The 13,203-nt window shown below is 44.6% G+C and overlaps 1 pseudogene; it reads left to right on the top strand.

Annotated features, from left to right (window-relative positions):
* Window positions 1-2,097: 2,097 nt before the first annotated feature.
* Window positions 2,098-13,203, top strand: part of LOC115505070 — a 48,398-nt pseudogene continuing 37,292 nt past the window's right edge.

Raw genomic sequence — 13,203 nt, 5'->3', positions numbered from 1 at the left:
AATATCCAATGGAATAAAGACAGTCTCTTCAGCAAATGGTGCTGGGAATACTGGACAGAGACCTGCAGAAAAATGAACCTGGACCACTCTTACACCATACACAAAAACAAACCCAAAATTGATGAAAGAGCTAAACATAAGACAGGAAACCATCAAAATCCTAAGGAGAAAACAGGCAGCAACCTCTTTGACCTCAGCTACAGCAACTTCTTACTCAACGTGTCTATGAAGGCAATGGAAACAAATCAAAAAATGAACTATGGGACCTCTTCAAAATAAAAAGCTTCTCTATAGTGAAGGAAACAATCATCAAAACTAAAAGGCAACCGATGGAATGGGAGAAGGTACTTGTGAATGACATATCAGATAAAGGGTTAGGATCCAAAATCTATAAAGAACTCAAACTCAACACCCAAAAAACAAATAATCCAGTGAAGAAATGGGCAATAGACATGAATAGACACTTCTCCAAGGAAGACATCCAGATGGCCAACCTATACATGAAAAAATGCTCAACATCACTCATCATCAGGGAAATATAAATCAAAACCACAATGAGATACCACCTCACACATGTCAGAATGGCTAAAATTGACAACTCAGGCAACAACAGTTGTTGGTGAGGATGTGGAGAAAGAGGATCTTTTCTGCATTGTTTGTGAGAATGCAGGCTGGTGCAGCCACTCTGGCAAACAGTATGGAGGTTCCTCAGAAAACTAAAAATAGAACTACCCTACGACCCAGCAATGGCACTACTATGTATTTATCCAAGGGATACAGGTGTGCTGTTTCAAAGGGGCACATGCACCACAATGTTTATAGCAGCATTATCAGCAATAGCCAAAGTATGGAAAGAGCCCAAATGTCCATCGATGGGTGAATGGATAAAGAAGATGTGAGATACACACACACACACACACACACACACACACACACACACACTGGAGTATTACTTAGCAATCAAAAAGAATGAAATCTTGCCATTTGCAACTATGTGGATGGAACTAGAGGGTATTAGGCTAAGCAAAATTAGTCAGAGAAAGACAAATATCATATGACTTCACTCATATGAGGACTTTAAGATACAAAATAGATGGACATAAGGGAAGGGAAGCAAAAATAACATAAAAACAAGGAGGGGGACAAAACATAAGAGACTCTTAAATATGGAGAACAAACTGAGGATTTCTGGAAGGGTTGTGAGTGGGGAGATGGGCTAAATGGGTAAGGTACATTAAGGAAGACACTTGTTGGGATGAGCACTGGGTGTTATATGTAGGGGATGAATCACTGGATTCTACTCCTGAAATCATTATTGCACGATATGCTAACTAACTTGGATGCAAATTAAAAAAGAAAGAAAGAAAGAAAGAAAGAAAGAAAGAAAGAAAGAAAGAAGGAAAGAAAGGACCACGGGCTCAAAATGACGGTTTGGGCCAGGCCAACTCCCCAAACCTTGTTTAATACCTAACCTAAGTGCAGTTCCAGCCTCCCCCAGAAATGTAAGTCTTCATGCATCAGTGAGGAATTTACAAATGAGGTCCTCTGTCACATGAGCCCTCTCCCTCCCCCAAGGAGGGGAAGTCATCTGCATGATCAGACCCCCTCTTCTTCCCAATTACTGGAGGGTGACCTTTAAATTTATCTGGTTGATTTTATTTTTTTAACACAAGCAGTGACACATCAGAGATGTGATCGGGCTGGGGTGAGGGTGAGACATGAAGGAATTTCTTGGGCAGTGTCCCAAGGACTGGAGAGACAGGGTGACAGCAGGGTCCAGGGTTGGGTGCTGGGGAGCCGTGTGTCTTCATGGGTTACTGTCTGGATGAGGAGAAAAGGCATGAGAGGTAGGGTGCCTTTTCCATGCCACACGAGACTTGTTCCCCAGCCTGAACAGGGCCTGAATCAGGGCCTCAGGGAGCACAACGGAGGCTGGTGACAGGGAGAAGCTGGAAGCCGAGAGGAGGGTCAGACCCGGAGGGGAAGTGAGAGTCTGAGTAGGTGTCCAGGGTTGAGGGCGGAGCCCATTTGCATTTGCCTCAGGGCAGGCATGTGTGTTGAGAAGGAAGTCAGAAGAGAGGAGCTGCGTGTGGGGGGGTTTGTGAGAACAGACGCCAAATACCCACTTTCGGAGAGAAAGAAAGAACATCTGCACATAAGATGCTGTTGTTGCAACTGGTGTTGCTCACGGTTCTTGTCCCAGGCGGTGACAGTGACGATGGTGAGGATGTGGCCCTGCCTGGTCAGTGCAAGAGTGTTTGTCTACATTTGTGTGATGTGTGTCATGTGTGCACATATGTTGTTGTGTACATGTGCGCATGTGTGTATATGTGTATGAGTATGTGTGTATAGGTGCCTGTGTGTGTATCTCTGTGTGTTTCTGCTGTGTGTGCACGTGTGTGGGTGGGTGTCTGTATGTCTGTGTTTGCGTCTGTGTCTATGTGCGTGCATATCACGTGTAACTCTGAGTGTGTGTGTATGTGTGTGCATTGGTGTCTGTGTGCATGTGCACACATGGTGTGGGTTCCCCAGCACATCCCTGGGGAGTGAGGCATGTCCACCTGGTTCCTCCCTGAGCATCCCTGACCCCAGGGCCTTGTGCTCTTCTGAATGATGGGTGCCAAGCTCGGGGCTCTGGGGCAGCACGTGTCTCCAGAGGGAACTATGGCTCCCTGTCCTCCAGATTTCGGTGCCCTTCCCTGGCCCCTTTTGCTGATTCTCTCTCCTTCCCTCTGCCCTCCTCTTCCTCAGTCTATCTGTTCTTCTGGCACAGACTTCCAGGAGCCAAAAACTTTTTGAATCATCCTGACCGCATCTTTTTACAACCGTGCCTGGACACAAAATCAGGGTTCAGCTTGGCTGGGACAGCTGCAGACTCATGGCTGGGACAGCAAGACCGGAGCTTTCATTTTCCTGCGGCCTTGGTCCAGGGGCAACTTCAGCAAAGAGAGGCTCATTGAACTGGAAAAGTTATTCCATTCATACTCCATTAGATTTCTTCAGGTATTTCAGGACCATGTCAGTCAATGGCAGCTTGAATGTGAGTTCAGGTCCCTCAGGGCAGGTGGGATGGAGGTGGTCGGTGTGTGTGTAACCTTGAGTTCCTTCTTCCTCCTGGGTAGACCCTCCATTGGCTACTGAACCTCTCGACTCCCCATTGTAAAACTGAATCACACCCCTCTGTTCACGGGGCAGAAGCCAGACCCTGATTCTCGAAAAGCTTTATGTCTTCTGCTCCTTCCCCTCCTCTCATTGACCTCAGGCTGTGCTCTGAGGCCTCCAGTAATGTCTGCAGTGACCACCCATTCCCTGGCCTGCAGCCAGACATCCTCCTCTCCCTTACTCTGTGACTGATACTTGAAATGTGCTTTTTTCTCCATTCAATCCCCTCAGTGACCTCTGTCTGTGTGTTTCAGTACCCCCTGCCCTTTCACCCCAGACGGTTTTATCCCAGCTCTTCTGAGGAAGAGCTACCCCCTCCCTGTCCTCTGCCCACATCTTCCCATCTCTCTTCCAACATTTGTTCCTTCCTCATTCACCTTTTCCTCTGTCTCCAGCGACCACCATTTCCCCTCTCTCTAAGCCTTCACTCAAACCAAACTCTGCCGTTCCTTCTAATACCCTCAGTTTCTCTTTCTGCTTCCACTGTCCCTGGCTTCCATTTACCACATCTCATCTCTTTCCCTCCCCCTTTTTTGTATCTCATACCCCCTTTTCCCAGATCCCTTTCAGGTCCAGCTGGAAGGAGGCTGTGAGCTGCACCTTGGAGAAGCATCAGTAGGATTTGTGAGGGTTGCATATCAAGGATCAGATCTCATGAACTTCCAGAACACGTCATGGTGGCCATCTCCAAAGGGAGGAAGGAGGGCTCAGCAGGTCTGCACAGTCTTCAATCAGTACCATGTGGTCAATGTAAGAACACAGGCACAAATCAATGACATCTGCCCCCATTTCCTCTTGGGTCTTCTTGACGCAGGAAAGACAGATCTGCAGCGACAAGGTCAGTCCTGCTCCCTCTCTCCAACCATTCTCTCTCTGCACTCAGAAATTTGCCACATTTCCTCAAATTCAGGGTGAGAAGGTGCCAAGGAGAGGGGATGATGCTGACAGGTTTCTAGAGGTGGAGTGATGTATGTATCTCAACTGACGTGAAGATCTTCCCTCTCAGTCTGAGAATTCCTGTCCTGTCTCTGCAGTGAGGCCCAAGGCCTGGCTGTCCACTGGCCCAAGTCCTGGTCCTGGCCATCTGCTCCTTGTGTGCCACGTCTCTGGCTTCTACCCAAAGCCAGTGTGGGTGATGTGGATGCGGGGTGACCAGGAGCAACAGGGCACCCGACGAGGTGACATTTTGCCCAATTCTGACGGGACATGGTATCTTCAGACGTCCTTGGATGTGGAAGCCAGAGAGGCAGCCGGCCTGTCTTGCCGAGTGAGACACAGCAGTCTAGGAGGCCAGGATATTGTCCTCTACTGGGGTGAGAAAAGGGCTGGTGCCCAGCTGGGAAAGGGTGGTCCTCCAGCAGTGCAGGAGAGATAGATAAAAAGTTGGGATTCTAGGGACTCCAGATCATAAAGGACTAAAATTTAGTGACCTAAGAAATGGAGAGCTGGGTGTGAGGGTCCTGTAGATGTAGCAGGAAGCAGAGGGTTGGTTGAAGGGTCCATCTGTGAGCAGGGATGGGAGAGGAGAAAGAGGAAGAGTGGTTGGTGAGGCAGAGGGTGACGGGAGCAAAAAGGACCAGGTAGGTGCAGGTCAACCCGCGGTGGATGGGAAATGACACCCCCTGCACACTAAACCCACAGAGCAGCACCGCCCGGTGGGCTTGGTCTTCCTGGCGGTGGTCGTGCCCCTGGTGCTTCTGGCAGGTCTTGCGTTCTGGCTCTGGAAGCGCTGGTAAGCCTGAAACCACCTTCCTGCTCTTTCCCAACTGTGTCCCCACCTTCCTGTCTGTCCTCAGCCCTCCTCCAAATCCATGCCCCTTCCCCTGGAGTCCTCACCTCCACCTGCTGCAGAGCATTTCCAATCTGTTCCTCCCAGGAAATCACACTGGAGACATCAGTGCACTGGCCTTCCTTTGGAGTAAGATCCCTGCAGCCCCGGTTCCAGCACTTACCTAAATCCAGCTCAGTGGTGATGGATTTGCAAGTCTCTGTGTGCAACTTTTGTCTTTCCTTTCTGCTCAATGATCAGTTGTCAATATCAGCTGAGTGTCATTTAGTGGGATGTGTTGTTCTCACCTCTTTCTGGGACTTAAATCTCAAAATTCTCTCAAAGTAAAATGAAGTCTGAGTACCTCCCTGGGTCACAGGCAACAGATGTCATTTCCTCCTGGGAGCCCTCCCCGATTCACAAGTGGAAGGAGTCTGTGCTTTGTGAGAGTTTCACACCACCTTTAGTTTCTTTTTTGGAAATGTATGCCTCCCTTCCCATCCTTTGTGACCACGCAGTTAGGTCCATTTTCCCTTCTAATTCATAGACATTTTGTGGGCAAAGTCCATGTCTTTTTAATATTTGTATCCTTGGCAAAGAGTCTCACCTGCATGGAATATGTCCTCAACAAATACCTGTGTTGAATTTATGCCAATTTTATACTTTTTTCTTTTTCTCGTGATTCCTGTCATGTTTGTGGTAGTTGAGATGTTTGATGCTCTTTTTGTGAAAGGTCTTCTCATTTTTCCTCAAGACTTGATACCTTCATGGTTCCTTGGTAACATCTCTGAACCCCTGAGGAGAACATAGTTTTGTCTGTGGATATTTCTATTATTTAAACCAGACACCTGTTGGAGTGGACCTATTGTGGATGAAAGGAGGAGGGCAGATGCAGGTCCTGGGTGTTTGAGGCCCTCAGGACAGCAGCAGAGACGTCACCTTGGGGTTTGTTGGCAATATAGGGGCTTGGGGCTCACTGCATCACAATTTTCTTTTTAAGAAAATCAGCAGGGGATTTACAGGTGCATAAAATACGATGCCCGAGAGGTAGCGCTGTGAGTGTGTCCTTGGAGGGAAACGAGTGGGTCCAGAAAAGAGAACAAGAGTGTTGTGCTCAGGAAAGAATGGGGGTCTGGCAGGGAGAGGGCATACAGAGCATCCTCACATTCGTGGCTGCTGTGTTACAGTCGCTGAGGGCACGGAGTCAGCCACATGAGCTGTTATTCCTGGGGGAAATACAGGGTTACAGATCTTGGAGCTTTTGCCCCTTGATGAATACACAGCCTTGTTTCATGTGTGTTTTTGTTTAAAGACAGTATATATATATATATATATATATATATATATATATATATATATGCTTTATTTACCTATACTGAAATGCCAGCTCAGAAGTGTTTCACATTTCCAGCCTTGGGTACTGTGGTCACCAGTGTCTTTGGCTTTCAGTCTCACAGCTCTGCTGCCCATGATGCTCTTAGAAACAAGCAAGAAATGGTCACCATCTCATGAATCCATGAATATAGCTCCTTTACTGTTATGTCATCATCGTGTCCTAAATATGACTTTAGCACTTTCTGGAGTGGCTCCGAATGGACGTCACAAATTTCCTGTTCATTTTCCTGGATTTTTGCATTGTTGATTCATTGCCACTGACCTCATGGCCCACAACTCTGCCTTGTGAGCCTGAGTGAGCCTTACCCACACAGGTGTTTTTGTCTGTGAGGCACATCCCGCCTTCTGTGCTTAGGACCACCCATGCTCCTTGTAGCTCTGGGATTCAGGGTCATTTTAAATACAAAATCACCAAGAAAGAGCATGTAAGTGAGGAAAGTGTGGCACCAAATGGATCATGAATAGGGCACGTGTTTGCAGTGTGGGAATTCACACAGGAAGGCAGAGCGGTACCTGGTTCATCCTCACCGGGGAACATGTGGGGTGTGTGACACATGTCGGCCACTCTATGTGTCCATGAACATCAATGAGCACATGTGTCTGGGGTTACAAATCAATGCCAGTAGGAAGACCAGTCTGCACAGACAGACTCCGTGAATAATGAACATGGACTCTTTGTGACTTATGACCCCAAAGGCAGTGGAAACATCCATGGACAGACTTCAGTTACTGTAGATTTCATTAATTTACTCAATAAACATTTCTCAAGCCCTGACCATGCAGCAGGGACATTTGGAGTATAAGGTAGTGGGGAGGAAAAGGTCATTATAGTCTTTGGGGTTTGAAAATTTTGCTTTCTTGATTTTTTAAGATTTTAATTGTTGTTTCTAAATAGTTTCTTAGTACAGGAATTTTCTGGGTTTAATTAGGGGAAAGGGACTTAGCTGCAATTTGTTCAGGGTCTGAGAGGAGAGGCTCAGGGCAGAAGAACATTCAGAGGGACCCAAGTGCAGGCTCCCACTGTTGCACATGTGGACATTTCTGGAATAATAATGTTAAGACGGGAGAGGTGGCAAAGGTGAAAAACATCGGTAGGGAGAGAGAAAATCATGGGACTTCTCCAAACTTCTCTTCTAGATTGGACTGTTGGCCTACTTTTCTAGGGTCCAGTCTACTTTGTCACCCTCGCATGGCCACCTTGTGGCTTTTGGTTGGTTGACTCCACTCTCATGTGTAGCCCTGGACTCTTATCAGCCCGAGTCCATCAGGAGAAAGCATCCTTGACAATGTGATGGGATGAAAGATGGACATGTAACTTCCAGTTTGGCCAATCATCAGACAGAAACCACTTATCCTTGCCCAGAGTGATGGGCACTGGCTACAGGTGGCTCAGGTTACAGGTGTTCTGATTCTTGTGGTCAATGGCAGGCAATGAGATGGTCTCTCTTGTCCTGGATAAGAAGGTTGGGGTATGAAGTGTGAAACTATGATCCATTTTTCAGCATACGAGAAGCAAGGCTGAGGATAACACCTTCATGCAAGAAGGCAGAGAAATTGTATACATGAAATTTTCCTGGAAAGTAGGATCTAAAGTGTTCTCAACACAAGAATGAAAAAGAAAAGAATAGAAAGAGCAGAGGATCCAGACGTGAGGTGGTGGCTGTGCTAACTAGTGGGATTGTGGGCCTCATGTCACCATGAACACACACACCGAACATCAAATGGTACTTCATTTTATGTTTTTAAAAGAAACGGAGCGGGGCGCCTAGGTGGCTCAGTCACTTGCATATTGGACTTTGGCTCAGGTGATGATCTCATGGTTTGTGGGTTTGAACCCTGCATTGGACTCTGTGCTGACCTCACTCATTGCCTGGAGACTGCTTCATATTCTGTGTCTCCCTCTCTCTCTGGTCCTCTTCCTCTCACGCTCTGTCCCTCTCTCTCAAAAATAATAAACATTAAAAAAAACCCAGAATATATTGGACAACAATTAAAAGTATTTAAACATGGATCAATGTAAATAAAATATTAATTTTCATAATCTGTTTCAATTCATGTGTTCTTGATCAATTCTGCATTTTCCTTCCAAAATGCTGCATGCACCACATGAGCCCAAAGCGGCCCCAGAATGGCTCTCTAACAACACAGGGACCAAACCCTGCCCACAACAGGCAAGGACAGCCATTGCAGATGACTGACTGAAGGACAAATAGATCATCCACCACAGCAGGGCACACGCACACACACGAGAGAGACACCCCTGAAGTACCAGGTCCTGGTGAACAGGGACACTACGCTGTGGGTCACGACAGGAACTTTTCTTCATAAGGCAACTCCTTTCAGGAGCAGGAGACATAGTTAACTTTCCTATCACACAGAGACAGACCCAGGGACTTGGAGAAAATGAGGGGACAGAGGTATATGTCCCCAAATGAAAGAACAGTACAACATAACAGCAAAAGCGGTAAGTGAAAAGGAGAGAAATGATATGCCTGATAGAGATTTTATTTCTTTATTTTTTTCTCCAAATTTTTATTTAAATTGTAGGTAGTTAACATATGGTGTCACATTGGTTTCAGTAGTAGAATTTAGTGATGCATCCTTATACACAATACCCAGTGCTCATCACAACAAGTGCCCTCCTTAATACTCATCACCCATTTAGCCCATCCCCCCATCCACCGCCCTCCACCATCCCTCAGTTTGTTCTCTTGTTAAGAGGCTCTTACGGTTTGCCTCCTTCTCTCTCTCCTTTGTCTCCCTCCCATAAGTTATTGTGTTTTGTTTCCTACATTCCACATATGAGTGAAATCAGATGGTATTTGTCTTTCTCTGCCTGACTTATTCGCTTAGCATAATACGCCCTAGCTCCACCCATGTCACTGTAAATGGCAAAATTTCATTCTTTTTGATGGCTGAGCAATACTCCATCACACACACACACACACACACACACACACACACACACCACGTCTTCTTTATCCATTCATCAGTCAATGGACATTTGGGCTCTTTCCTCAGTTTGGCTATTGTTGAAAATGCTGCTATAAATATCGGGGTGCATGTACCCCTTTGAATCTGTATTTTTGTATCCTTTGGGTAAATACCTAGTTGCACAATTGCTGGATCATAGCATAGTTCCATTGTTAACTTTTTGAGAAACCTCCACACTGTTTTCCATAGTGTGGGCCAGTTTGCGTTCCCATCAACAGTGTCAGAGGGTTCCCCTTTCTCTTCATCCTTGCCAACATCTGTTGTTTCCTGTGTTATTAATTTTGGTCATTCTGATAGCTGTGAGGTATTTTGATTCATATTTCCCTGATGATGAGTGACTTTGAGCACCTTTTCATGTGTCTGTTAGATATCTGGATGTCTTCTTTGGAAAAATGACTATTCATGCCTTTTCCATTTCTTAACTGAATTATTTGTTTCTTGGGTGTTTAGTTTGATAAGTTCTTTATAGATTTTGGATACTAACCCTTTATCAGTTATGTCATTTGCAAATATCTTCTCCCATTCTGCCAGGAGCCAACCCATCCAGCTTTCCTGATGGCACAACCCGGGTGGTTGGTGGAAGGGCAATGCACAGCGACCCTCCAAACGGGAAGCTACTGGTATCCCTCCTGTTACTCATCATGGCCATCCCCATGGTCCAATTGACATTGATGATTCAAAATAAAGCCTTGGGGGCAAACTCGGGGATATTTTCTGGGGATGAGGGAAAAACCATGAGAATCCGAAGATGGATAATGAAACCTTATATCCAGTCAGTGCCACCCCCGCCTGCCCGTCCCCTATCTAAAGGAAGGATAGAGCCATATATTTCCCAGCCAAGGAGGGGGGCAAATGGGTTTGAAACCCCAATCTGGCAACAAAGGAATGTATCTATGGATACAAGTTACTCCAACCCCTAGGCCCACTTGGCCCCCAGGAGGCATTCCAGAGCATAACTGGACCTGGTGGGTTAAGGTACAGAATGGTTCATTAGTTCCTAGATATACATTGTCTCTCTGGGAGCACATGAAATGTGGGTTCCCAGGGCCCTCTTGGTTTCCTCCCGGCACCCCAGACCAAAGCGAATACTTTTGTTCCTTGTACCGCAAATGGTTCAAAGGAACAATTAAGAAGTCATGTCCCTGTAAATGTTCCACTTGAGGTGTTGAGAGCTAGATGACCTTTCATGAAAATAGCGAAGCAAACGCTTTATAAACTATAAATAAACATAGATACATAATGAAAGTAGTATGAAGAAATCAATCAATAAGCAAAGGGCGGGAGGGAACGTTTCAAGAAAATAACTATGTTATTCCTTAATGGGTGATTATATAAAGGAACACTTTTAGAATTAGGTAATGTCGAGAAACACAGATGACGCACGCTACAAGGAAATTGCTAACAAATATGATGCCACGTTTGCCACAATAAAGTGGCCAGTCTAACACACTGCTGTTGTCTGTGTCCATTTGTTATTTTTGCCAACGCCGTTCATCCTTCGGGAACCCCTGGACCTGCTGGGGCTGGACCTCAGCACCATTCCTTAGGCTGCTCTCAGTTTTAGTTGATAGTTTCCTTGAGTGTACAGAAACTTCTTATCTTGATCAAGTCCCAATAGTTTATGTTAGCTTTTGTTTCCCTTGCCTCCAGCAACATGTCTAGTAAGAAGTTGCTATAACCAATGTCAAAGAGGTTGCTGCCTGTGTTCTCCTCTAGCATGTGATAGTTTCTTCTCCTAAATTTGGGTGTTTCATCCATTTCAAATTTATTTTTATGTATGGTGTAAGAAAGTGGTTCAGTATCATTGTTCTACATGTTGCTGTCCTGTTTTCCCAACAGTGTGTGTTGAAGAGACATTTTTCCATTGGATATTCCTTCTTGCTCTGTTGAACTTTAGTTGACCGTATAGTTGTGGGTTTTCTAATTGTTCCATTGATCTATGTGTCTGTTTTCGTGCCAGTAGCTTCCTGTCTTGATGACTACAGATTTGTAAATATAGTTTGAAGTTCAGTGTCATGATGCTTCCAGTTTGCTTTTCTTTTTCAAAAGTATTTTGGCTATTCAGGGTCTTTTGTGGTTCCACACACATGTTAAGATTGATTGTTCTAGCTCTGTGAAAAATGCTGGTGGTATTTTGATAGGGATTGCATGAAATATGTAGATTGCTTTGGGTGGTATAGACATTTAAAAAATGTTCTTCTAATGCATGAGTATGAAATATTTCCCTATTTATTTGTGCCCCGTTCAATATCTTTTATAAGTGTTCTATTGTTTTTAGAGAACAGATTGTTTACCTCTTTTGTTAGGTTTCTTCTTAGGTATCTTATGGGTTTTGGTGCAATTGTAAATGGGATCAATTCCTTGATTTCTATTTCTGTGCTTTGTTATTGGAATATAGAAATGCATCATATTTCTGTACATTGACTTTATATCCTGGAACTTTGCTGAATTCATGTATCAGTTCTAGCAAATTTTTGGTGGAGTCTTTTGGGTGTTTTTTTTTTTTTTTTTTTTTTTTACATAGAGTATCATGTAGTCTGCAAATAGTGACAGTTGAAATTTTTTGTGGATGATTTAGATGCCTTTTATTATTATTTTTTTGTTGTTGTCTGATTGCTGAGGATAAGTCTTCCACTACTAGATTAAATTGTAATGGTGAGGGTGGATATCCCTATCTTGAACCTGACCGTAGAGGAAAAGCTCTTAGTTTTTCCCCACTGTGGATGATATTAGCTATGGGTCTTTGATATACGGCCTTTATGATGTTGAGGTATGTTCCCTCTATCACTACTTTTTTGAAGGTTGTTATCATGAATGGATGTTGCAATTTGTCAAATGCTTTTACTGCATCTATTGAGACGGTTGTATGGTTCTTATCCTTTTTTCCATTAATGTGCTTAGGCAGAAAGCTGCCACAGGGCAAAAGCACCCTAGTGTAGAACAAAGCATAGAGAGGAAAGCCCCTTCACAGGACAAAAGTGACCGAGAGCAGGTAGAGGCAGAAAGCCACCGCAGCAGGGCAAAAACACCCAGAACCAGTTAGCAAGAAAAATGCCTTGTTAAACCTGAGGTAGCATGCTCTATATGTCTTCGCCCTTAGAAAAGTTAAGATAAGTAGACACAGTGTCTGGTGCCTGTGGTAAATGGCTATGTGCTTGGTGCTGGGACTTTGATTTGTATTGACCCTAACCCCTAACACTGCATAGCTTTGAGACCCCCTTTCTCTCACACACATGAGTTAATGATCAGTGTTTTATTGTCTCTTTCTGCACGTCCATGATGTATGTAAGTCTTCTGATCCTACTAACTATGGAGCAAGGACCCTTACTTGGGGCTCTTTTCTCCTCCTGGACATTAGCCTCTCTCATATTCAAATCTGTATCTGCTCTCCTGCTGGACAAGAGAGAACTCCAGACTCAAAGTCTGAGACAAATCTGCAGGTGTCTTTAGGTCTTAAATGAGTCTCTTATAGGCAGCATATAAATGGGTCTTGTTTTGTATCCATTCTGATAACCTATGTCTTTTGATTGGAACATTATTCTATTTACATTCATAGTAATTATTGATAGGTATGAATTTAGTGCCATTGTGTTATCTATAAAGTTGGTGTTTCTGATGATGTTCTCTGTTCCTTTCTAGTCTTTGTTGCTTGCTCTTTCACCCCACTCTAAGTGTCTCCTTTAATATTTCTAGCAGGGCTGGTTTAGTGATCATGAATCTTTGAGTCTTTGTTTGGGAAACTCTTTATGTCTCCTTCTATTCTGAACCACAGCCTTGCTAGATAAAGTATTCTTGGCTGCGTATTTTTCTGATTCAGCACGTTGAATACATCCTGCTACTCTCTTCTGGCCCACCACATTTGTGTGTACAGATCTGCTACAAAC

This window comes from Lynx canadensis, chromosome F1 (assembly GCF_007474595.2).
Source record: "Lynx canadensis isolate LIC74 chromosome F1, mLynCan4.pri.v2, whole genome shotgun sequence".
Taxonomy (NCBI): Eukaryota; Metazoa; Chordata; class Mammalia; order Carnivora; family Felidae; genus Lynx; species Lynx canadensis.
This window is presented reverse-complemented; position numbering and strand designations above follow the sequence as displayed.